Source organism: Oratosquilla oratoria, chromosome 32, assembly GCF_046742065.1.
Source record: "Oratosquilla oratoria isolate Oo_2021 chromosome 32, ASM4674206v1, whole genome shotgun sequence".
Taxonomy (NCBI): Eukaryota; Metazoa; Arthropoda; class Malacostraca; order Stomatopoda; family Squillidae; genus Oratosquilla; species Oratosquilla oratoria.
In genome coordinates this window covers 38,620,745-38,630,744 of record NC_134808.1, presented here as the reverse complement: position 1 = coordinate 38,630,744, position 10,000 = coordinate 38,620,745, and the positions used below count along the sequence as shown (strand labels likewise).

The following is a 10,000-nucleotide window of genomic DNA, read 5'->3' as shown; positions in this document are numbered from 1 at the left end:
CACACACACACACACACCCAACTCCTCGCCCACGAAAGTTGGAACAACGACTCGCAGCACAGCGATACTGAAATTACTTCAGCCCTGGGTGGGATTCGAACCCGGACCGCCGAAGTGGCGGCCACGAACGCTACCACCGCGCCATCGAGTCGTGTGTGTGTGTGTGTGTGTGTGTGTGTGTGTGTGTGTGTGTGTGTGTGTGTGTGTGTGTGTGTGTGTGTGTGTGTGTGTGTGTGTGTGTGTGTGTGTGTGTGTGTGTGTGTGTGTGTGTGTGTGTGTGTGTGTGTGTGTGTGTGTGTGTGTGTGTGTGTGTGTGTGTGTGTGTGATGATAGCTATTGCAAAAGGGTTATCTATTCACATCTGAAATGTGTGGCATTATTTCGTCTATATATTTTCTTTATCAAATGCAACTTCCTTTAGTTGTTGCCTGTACTGGAAGCCTCCCAGGTACACACCCGCAATCACGCTTCCTGACCTTAGCTGCTCACTCTTCTCCTGTGATATATCTCCATTTATTCTTAGTCTCTTTACTCTTTTTTCCTGCTCTCTATCCACTTTTCCTCCCTCTCTACTTCTCTCTCTACTCATCATTTTCTATACCCTTTTCATTTTCTACTCTTTGATTTATGTTTGTTACTTCTTTTCCCTCTTCCTCTTCCTCCTCTTTACCCTCCTCCCCTTTCCCTCTTCCTCTTCCTCCTCCTTCTACTCCTCCCCTTTCCCTCCTCCTTTTCAATCTCTCTTCACCTCCTCCTTTACTCCTCTCCATCTTCTTTTGGCGTTTATCTAATCACATTTCAATTCCTTTTCCTTTAATTACCCCAAACTGAATGAAATCCTGGAAAACTGGGCAGACCAGTCTATGTCAAAGAGTTAATGAAAATAGGCTTCGGCCCATTAGCCGAAGAACCTTCCTTCCAGTCTTGTCTTTTCTTCTAATTTTTCAACTTCTTTCGTCCTCTCCTCCTCCTTTGTTGTCTCCAACCTTTCATTATCGTTTCTTCTTATTCCCTTCCTTCTTACGTTCTTCCTTTCTTCCTAACAGGTACTTATTCTGTATTCCTTTACCACTCATTCGTTCACTCCACTCACTCCATTTACTCATTTATTCAATCATGCACTTCATTCATTCACTTAGTTCACTCACTCAATTCACTCATTCACTCAATTCACTCAGTCATTCACTCCATTCAATCAGTTCACCTAATCAATTCACTCACTCACTCATTCACTCCATTCACTCCATTCACTCACTTCACCCACTCTATCCACTCACTCATTCCATTCACTCATTCATTTACTCATTCATTTCATTCACTCATTTACTTCACCCTCTCCATTCACTCATTCATTCACTCACTTGCTTCACCCTTTCTATTCACTCACTCATTCCATTCACTCATTTATTCACTCATTCACTCCATTCACTCACTTGTTTCACCCTCTCTATTCACTCACCCCTTTCACTCATTCATTTACTCATTCACTCCATTCACTCATTTACTTCACCCATTCAATTTACTCACTCACTTCATTCACTCATTCATTCACTCATTCACTCAATTGCTTCACCCACTCAATTCACTTACTCATTACATTCACTCAATCATTCACTCACACCACTCACTCTACTCATTCCACCTACTAACTCACATACTCATCCACTCACTCTACTGAATCCACATAATCATTATATCAATCAATTTCTCTCTGTCTCGCTCCTATGCTCTCCTTCTTTTTCTCTCTCCTTCTCTCTTGTCTCCTCTCCTTCTCTCTTCCTGTCTCCTTCTCCCTCCCTCTCTCCTTCTCTCTCTCCCTCTCGTCCTCTCTCTCCCTTTCTCCTTCACTCTCTCTCTCCCACTCTCTCTTTCTCTTTCACCGTCTCCTTCTCTCTCTCTCTTTCCTTTTCTCTCTCCCTCTCGCCCTCTCTCTCCCTTTCTCCTTCTCTCTCTCTCCCTCTCTCCTTCTCTTTCCCTGTCTCCTTCTCTCTCTCTCTCTTTCCTTTTCTCTCTCCCTCTCGCCCCCTCTCTCCCACTCTTCCTCTCTCTCACTTTCTCCCTATCTCTCCCTCTCTCCCTCTCTCTCCCTCTCTCCTTCTCTCCCTCCTTCCCTCACCCACTTTCCTCTTGACTCCTTCTCAGCATTTCTCCCTCCTCCTCCTCCCTACCGTCCTCTCCCTTCCTTCCGTGTTTCCGCCTTCCTCCGCCTCCTCCACCCACCTCCATACTCCACACTCTTCCTCCACCTTCCCCACCTCCTTCCGTACATCCTCCCAGCTGCCTCAACTCCACTTTCTTCACTTCCTCTTCTTTTTCCTCTCTTTCTGTTTGTCCTTCGTTTTCGTATCAATTTCCCTTTCTCTTTTCTCTCTTTTCCTCACCTCTCTTCATCTAACCCCGTCTCCATCTTGTATTTGATCCTGCTCTCTTTTTTATCTATTCATTCTTCTCCTCTTTCGATTTCTCTCTTTCTCTCCGCTCTCCTTCTTCCTCAAGTTCTCTTTCTCTCTTTTCTCTTTTTTCTTCTCGATCTCTTTCTCACTCCATCCACCTCTCCTCTCCTTTATTACAAATCTTCATTTCCTCTTCCTTTATCCCCTTTCTCTTAATCGTATGTCGTAATCCTTGCTTTTTATCTTTCTGAAGATTATACTTTCCAGTTGAATAGTATTCACATCAACTAAATAATTTTTTATCCAAGTTTACCAAAAGAAAGTCTCTGAAGTATAACAGAATAACATAAGCTCCTTCCTTACGTATAGTGTGACCGTTTTCTTTTTATTGTGGATGTCGAGTGACGATTTAGATAATTTACGTGGACTCCCTTCGATATTGAGGGGGTCACGGGCTATACAGAGAAACCCTTCCGTATCGGTTGGTACATTTCCTTTTGTTTGTGCTGCCGTCAGGTGGTTTTAATAATACCTGTGGTGTCTCCTTGAGTAATTTAGAAAACAACACATTCATTACGAAGACGTATTGTTTAATTTCATTCTAGGTGACGCATAATGATTCCATTGTATTGAAGTACTCGGTAGTTATCTATCTCTAGCTGTATAGAATTTTCTAACGTTATCCAAAGTAAAATATGTAAACTTTTTCACCAAAATCAAACGATTGGATGATTTTCAACTTGACTCATCTCTTCATCCGTTGAGAACTCCGCTTGCAACTTGGAGCAATTAAAAAAAAAAAAAGAAAAAAAAAGAAAAAAAAATGCTAACTGACTAACTGGCAACTCTTTCGACAGACCTACTCAGAATGTCGTTTTGACCAATCACGCGAGACTTTGTTCGTCTTCATGGGTTTCAGTCATCGACTGGCTTTGTGCATCTTTACTCTGTCACTATGTTGTTGTTGTTGTTTTTGTTATTCTTGACTGTGTTTTACCATCGCTTCTATCATTATGAACGTTATCGTGTTTTTATAATGAGTTATCTGGTTTCATTTGATGGTTTAATAAATGTATAGCTATAACATTGTGACATATTTCAAAAACTTTGTTTAGTCTGATAATTCTTTGTGTTCTTTATCTTAGTAAGGTGCACAACCTAGAATGATGGAGTTAGGAATTCTGTATCTAGCTTAGTCAAAACCTAATTTGGAAACTCCTAAAGTTATTTTCTAAGATGTGGACTTTACAGGCTTTGTCCAGCTTAGCACCAAACCATTCTATTCAGCTTAAGATAGACCCACACATCCAAGGCATTTATGTTATGTCCATATTATCATTTCCTTTCAGTAATAGCCTTTGGCTTTAAGGTCGTTTTGGTCGCATCTCATCCCACATTTCCGCCTTTATCGATCTCTTTGTCCTTGTTCGACCATCCAAAAGGGGAGTGTGACAATTCGTCACAGTTAGAATAATCTCCTTATGGTCTGAACATATCATTGTTAAAGGATCTAAAACCAACACGGTTAAGCTAATCTGGTTAACCTTACATGAATGAATGTAGCGAACTAATCACGGTTAAACTATTCTTCTTAACTTAACTACAGAGGATTTTATTCAGCTGAGAGGAATTTTTCAAAAATTATTTTTTCTCTCAATCAACTTAATCTAGATTAGCCTTACATGGAGAAATGTGATTAGTTTCTCAATTATCTTATTGTGTCTTCTGATACATGCTTTTTGTTTATTGTTGAAATATCTCTTCTATTATTACTTTATCCTTCTTAGTCTTCCTCCACCTTCTTTTCATTGCATTTATCTTCATCGTCTCCTTCCTCCTATTCTTCCTCTTCCTTTCCCTCACTCTCCTCGTGATGTTTTTCTTTCTGTTTCAAATCCTCCTCTTCCTCCTCTTCCTTTCCCTCACTCTCCTCTTGATTTTTTTCTTTCTGTTTCAAATCCTCCTCTTCCTCCTCTTCCTCTCCTCCTCTTACTTCCCCTCCTTTTCTTCCTCTTCCTCCTCCTCCAGTTAGTCATTCTTTAACTCCACCTCATCACCTCTAATCCTCCCCTTCCTCTTCTTACTTTCCTACTTCTTCTTCCTCCTTTCTCTTCCTCTTACTCTCTTCCTCCTCTTTTTTCTCTACCTCCACCTTCTCGTCCTGTTTTCTTCTTTTTTAAAGTCATCATTCTTCTCTTCTTATCGCCCTCTTTCTTCACCCATTATCTTCCTCTTCCTTCTCCTCGTCTTCCTTTTCCTCCTCCCCCTCCTCCTCGTGTTGTTCCTCTATTTCAAGTCTCTCAACTTCTTCTCTTCCTTTCCCCTTCTTCTTCCTCGTTCTCGTCCAGTTTCTTCTTTTGCGATCGCCCTCGAAGCGAAGTCTAGTTGGTATTCAGAGCCACTTTGATTTCTTCCTTCTTTCTCCTCCTCCGTGTTTATCATTGGGATTCTTATCTCTTGACGCTGCCATGCATTTACTATGATGGATAACGTAGAGTCAGGAATAATGTGTTCTCAAGGTATTCATGAGTTCTCTTTTGTCCATCTTCTCTTGTTTCTCCTTCCCCTCTTCCTCCTCCTCCTCCTCCTCCTCTTCAGTTTTCAAATTTTTCTTCGTTTTCTCCTTCTGTCTCCATTTCTCATCTTCTCCTCCTCCTTTTCCTTTTCTTTGGCCTCCTTGTCCTCTTCTTCTCTTGTTTCTCCTTCCCCTCTTCCTCCTCCTCCTCCTCTTCAGTTTTCATATTTTTCTTCGTTTTCTCCTTCTCCCTCCACTTCTCATCTTCTCTTCCTTCTTTTCCTTTCCTTTGGTCTCCTTGTCTTCCTTTTCTTTTCTCTCTCCTTCCCCTGTTCTTCCTCCTACTCCTCTTCCGTTTTCATATTTTTCTTCCTTTTCTCCTTCTATCTCCACTTCTCATTTTCTCCTCCTTCTTTTCCTTTTCTTTGATCTCTTGTCTTCCTTTTCTTTTCTCTCTCCTTCCCCTGTTCTTCCTCCTACTCCTCTTCCGTTTTCATCTTTTTCTTTATGTTTTCTCCTTCTGTCTCCACTTCTCATCTTCTCTTCCTTCTTTTCCTTTTCTTTGGCCTCCTTGTCCTCTTCTTCTCTTCTTTCTCCTTCCCGTGTTCCTCCTCCTACTCCTCCTCCGTTTTCATCTTTTTCTATATGTTTTCTCCTTCTGTCTCCACTTCTCATCTGTTCTTCATTCTATTCCTTTCCTTTGGCCTACTTGTCTTTTTTTTTCTTTTCTTTCTCCTTCTCCTGTTCCTCCTCCTCTTCCTCTTCCGTTTTTATCTTTTTCTTCGTGTTTTCTCCTTCTCTCTCCACTTCTCCTCTTCTCCTCCTTCTTTTCCTTTTCTTTGGCTTCCTTGTCTTCCTTTTCCTCCATCTGCTCCTTTTTCTTCTTCTATTCTTCCTCGTCCTTATTCTCCTGTCCTTCCTCCCATTCCTTCTTTTCTATCCTCCTCCACTTTCTTTTCCACTTTCTTCCTGTTTTCTATCTCTATCTCTACTTATTCTTTCTCCTTCTTTTCCTCAATCTACTCTTCTTCCTCCTACTGTCCTACCAATTTCTCTTCCTTCTTTTTCTCTTTTTTCTTCTTGCTCTCTTTCTACCGCCACTTCTCGTTCACTTTTTCGTCCTCCCGATCGTCTTCTTCTTCCTCTTCCTTCTCTTCCGGCTTGTCCTTTACCTTCTCCTCCTTTTATTCGTCTTACTATTCCTGCTCTTTATTTCTATTTCCCTCCTTCTACTCTCACTCTCTCTCTCTCTCTCTCTCTCTCTCTCTCTCTCTCTCTCTCTCTCTCTCTCTCTCTCTCTCTCTCTCTCCTATACTCTTTCTTTACAATCCCTTTCAGTTAAATTTCTCTTTGCTCTTTTTTATTTCCCTCAATCTCTTCCTTCTTCTATTTCCTCTATCTTCCTTTTCCTCTTCTCCTTTCTTTTTATTTTTATTTTTCTCCTTCTACTCTCTCTCTCTCTCTCTCTCTCTCTCTCTCTCTCTCTCTCTCTCTCTCTCTCTCTCTCTCTCTCTCTCTCTCTCTCTCTCTCTCTCTACTCTTTCTTTACAATCCCTTTAAGTTAAATTTCTCTTTGCTCTTTTTTTTTATTTTCCTCAACATCTTCCTTCTTCTATTTCCTCTTTCTTTCTTTCCCTCCTCTCAGTTCTTTCTCTCTATCCTCTCTTTGTTTCTTTAACCTTTATCTTTTATTTTATTTATACTTCTTTCGTCTTGGTTTTATATTCTATTGCCTTCATATCTTCTCCTCAAGTTATTCCTATTTTCTTTTCTTCTTCGTCGAGTTTTTTCTCTTGTTTTCAATATACTTTTCATTCCTAATTCATTCCCTTTTCGTCTGTTTCTATTTTCTTTCATATTTTCTTTTTTCTTTTATTTTTCTTCTTTTCTGATATATTATCCAAACCCCATTTATATCCCTTTTGCCTATTTCGACTATTTCACTTATTCCCTATTTTTTTTATTCTTATTCTTTTTATTCAATCTACAAATTCGCCCCAAGTCATCTTTCCATTTTCTTTATTTTTTCCTTTCCCCCCCTCTCTTAAACTTAGTTTACTTGTTTCATTTTTACCTTCTTTATTTGCTCATTTTCCTCTTCCTCCTCCGTTATTCATTGAACATTCTCTCTTCTCTCGTTCCAACTCTTCTATATTTCATCTAACTTCCTGTTCTCCACTTTCTCTTCTTTACTTTACTCCTCTCCGCCTTCCTCCTCCCCCTCCTCTTCCTCCTCCTCCTCCTCCTCTTCCTCCTCCTCCTCCCCTTCCTTCTCCTCTTTCAATTTCCCTCTTCATTTTATTATTTTCCATTTTGCTTGATATATTCATTTCTTTTTCAATTTATCTCAATTTGGGTTCATAATCCTTCACTTTCGTTTTTCCTTACATTTTTTCCAATCCTTCTCTACTCTTATCACTGTTTTTCCTTTTGTTATATTTCCTCTATATTTTCTTTGTCGTTTTCCATCATCCTTCCTCTTGTATCATTTTATTCTTTATCTTCATTTCACATCATTTCTCTTCATTTTTATTTTTATTTTTCTTGTTCTTTGTTCTTTTTCTCATTCTAATATAGTAATTCTTCTTCTACCCTTCCTTTTTCGTGTGTTCCTATTTTCTAATTTTCTATTATCTTTCTCCCTTTTTAATTATTTTTCCTTTATCCTATTCCTTACCTTCCTTCCCAACTATCTTTCAGACATCAAAATGACTTTGAAAAACCGAATAAAATAATTTGGATTTGTTAAAACTAAAATATTACGTGGAAAGAAACTGATAAGTTCGTCTACAGAATGTTTGTAATTATATTAATTTATTAACTTATTTATTTAATCTATTTTTTCGCAACTCCTCTGCTAAAACTTCTATATGATATATACTCCTCTTCATATCACTCTTTATCTCATGCACTCTTCACCCCTTTTCCCTCTTTCTTTCTCTCCTTCTCTCTCTTTTCTCTTTTTCTACCTTTTTCACTCTTCTTACTCTTTTCCTTCCACTCCCACCTATCTCTTTTCCCTCTCTTCTCCCTACTCTCTCTCTCTATTCCCCTTTTCTCTCTTTCCCTCTTTTCCCCTTCTCTTTGTCCTCTCCCTCCTTTCTCTGTTCCTTCTCGTCCCCTACATCCCTCTTCTCCCCTTTTCCCTATTTATTTTCTCTCTCCTTTCCCCTTCTCCTTGTCCTCTCTCTTCTCCATCTTCCCATTCTTGTCCATTTTCTCTCTCTTCTTCCTCATTTCCTTCTGCCCACTCTTCCTACATCTCTCTTTTCTCCATCTCTTCCCTCTGGCCCCTCTTCTCCCCTTTTTCCTATTTATCTTTTCTCTCTTTTCCCCTTCTCCTTGTCCTCTCTCATCTCCATCTTCCCATTCTTGTCCATTTTCTCCCTCTTCTTCCTCATTTCCTTCTGCCCACTCTTCCTACATCTTCTCTCTTTTCTCCATCTCTTCCCTCTGCCCCCTCTTCTCCCCTGTTTCCTATTTATCTTCTCTCTCTTTTCCCCTTCTCCTTGTCCTCTCTCTTCTCCATCTTCCCATTCTTGTCCATTTTCTCCCTCTTCTTCCTCATTTCCTTCTGCCCACTCTTCCTACATCTTCTCCCTTTTCTCCATCACTTCCCTCTGCCCCCTCATCTCCCATCCATCTCCAGCTTCATATCTCCTCCTTCATCTCCATTGTCGGTGTTCATTTATGCGACTCATGCGTTCGCCGCTAGATGGCCTTACCTCCGTGCGCCACACGCTTAAGCATGAGCTTTCTTTCCTTCTTCCTCTTCCCCATCTTTTATTACCTATCTTCTAGTTTTTTATCTACTTCTTATCTACTCCTATTCTTCCCTTTCTTCCTATCACTTCCGTGCGCCACACGCTTATGCATGAGCTTTCTCTCCTTCTTCCTCTTCCCCATCTTTTATTACCTATCTCCTTCTTTTTTATCTACTTCTTATCTACTCCTATTCTTCCCTTTCTTCCTATCACCTCCGTGCGCCACACGCTTAAGCATGAGCTTTCTTTCCTTCTTCCTCTTCCCCATCTTTTATTACCTATCTTCTTCTTTTTTATCTACTTCTTATCTACTCCTATTCTTCCCTTTTTTCCTATCACCTTCGTGCGCCACACGCTTAAGCATGAGCTTTCTCACCTTCTTCCTCTTCCCCATCTTTTATTACCTATCTTCTTTTTTATCTACTTCTTATCTACTCCTATTCTTCCCTTTTTTCCTATCACCTTCGTGCGCCACACGCTTAAGCATGAGCTTTCTCACCTTCTTCCTCTTCCCCATCTTTTATTACCTATCTTCTTTTTTATCTACTTCTTATCTACTCCTATTCTTCCCTTTCTTCCTATCACTTCCGTACGCCACACGCTTAAGCATGAGCTTTCTTTCCTTCATCCTCTTCCCCATCTTTTATTACCTATCTTCTTTTTTATCTACTTCTTATCTACTCCTATTCTTCCCTTTCTTCCTATCACCTCCGTGCGCCACACGCTTAAGCATGAGCTTTCTCTCCTTCTTCCTCTTCCCCATCTTTTATTACCTATCTTCTTTTTTATCTACTTCTTATCTACTCCTATTCTTCCCTTTCTCCCTATCACATACTTTTCTCCTTCTCCTCTTATACTCCACTTATCACCTTAATGATACTTTTCAAATATTATTGATGTACCTCTGGCGCGCCTCGTCAGATGGGATTATTTTCATGAGACAATAAAACATCAGTTTCTTTTTTTTTTTTCTTTTTTTTCGTTCCATTTCCTAGTTAACTTATCCTCTATATTTATTTTTTCTATGCTCTTAACCCCATTCTCGTTACATCTCCTCTTTTCCTTTTCCTCTATGTCTCAGTTTCTATGTCATTTTTTAACACCATTACCAATGTCCATTTATATAGTTCACGCGCTCTCCGCTAGATGGCTCCACTTCCGTGCGTCACACACTTGATGAGCTGCTTTCTCTTCTTACCTTTGTCCTCAACTTTCAATTAAATTCCATTTTATATCTACTTTTTTTCGTGTCCTCATTTATCTCACTCTCTTCTATCCCCCTTTCCCTCCCCCATTTTTCACCTCAATTTTCTTTACATTCCATTTTC

At 39.9% G+C, this 10,000-nt stretch overlaps 1 protein-coding gene across 1 annotated transcript in view; it reads right to left on the bottom strand.

Annotated features, from left to right (window-relative positions):
* Nucleotides 1-10,000, bottom strand: part of LOC143017445 (neural cell adhesion molecule 1-like) — an 801,122-nt gene that overhangs the window by 389,748 nt on the left and 401,374 nt on the right. The window lies entirely within an intron of this gene.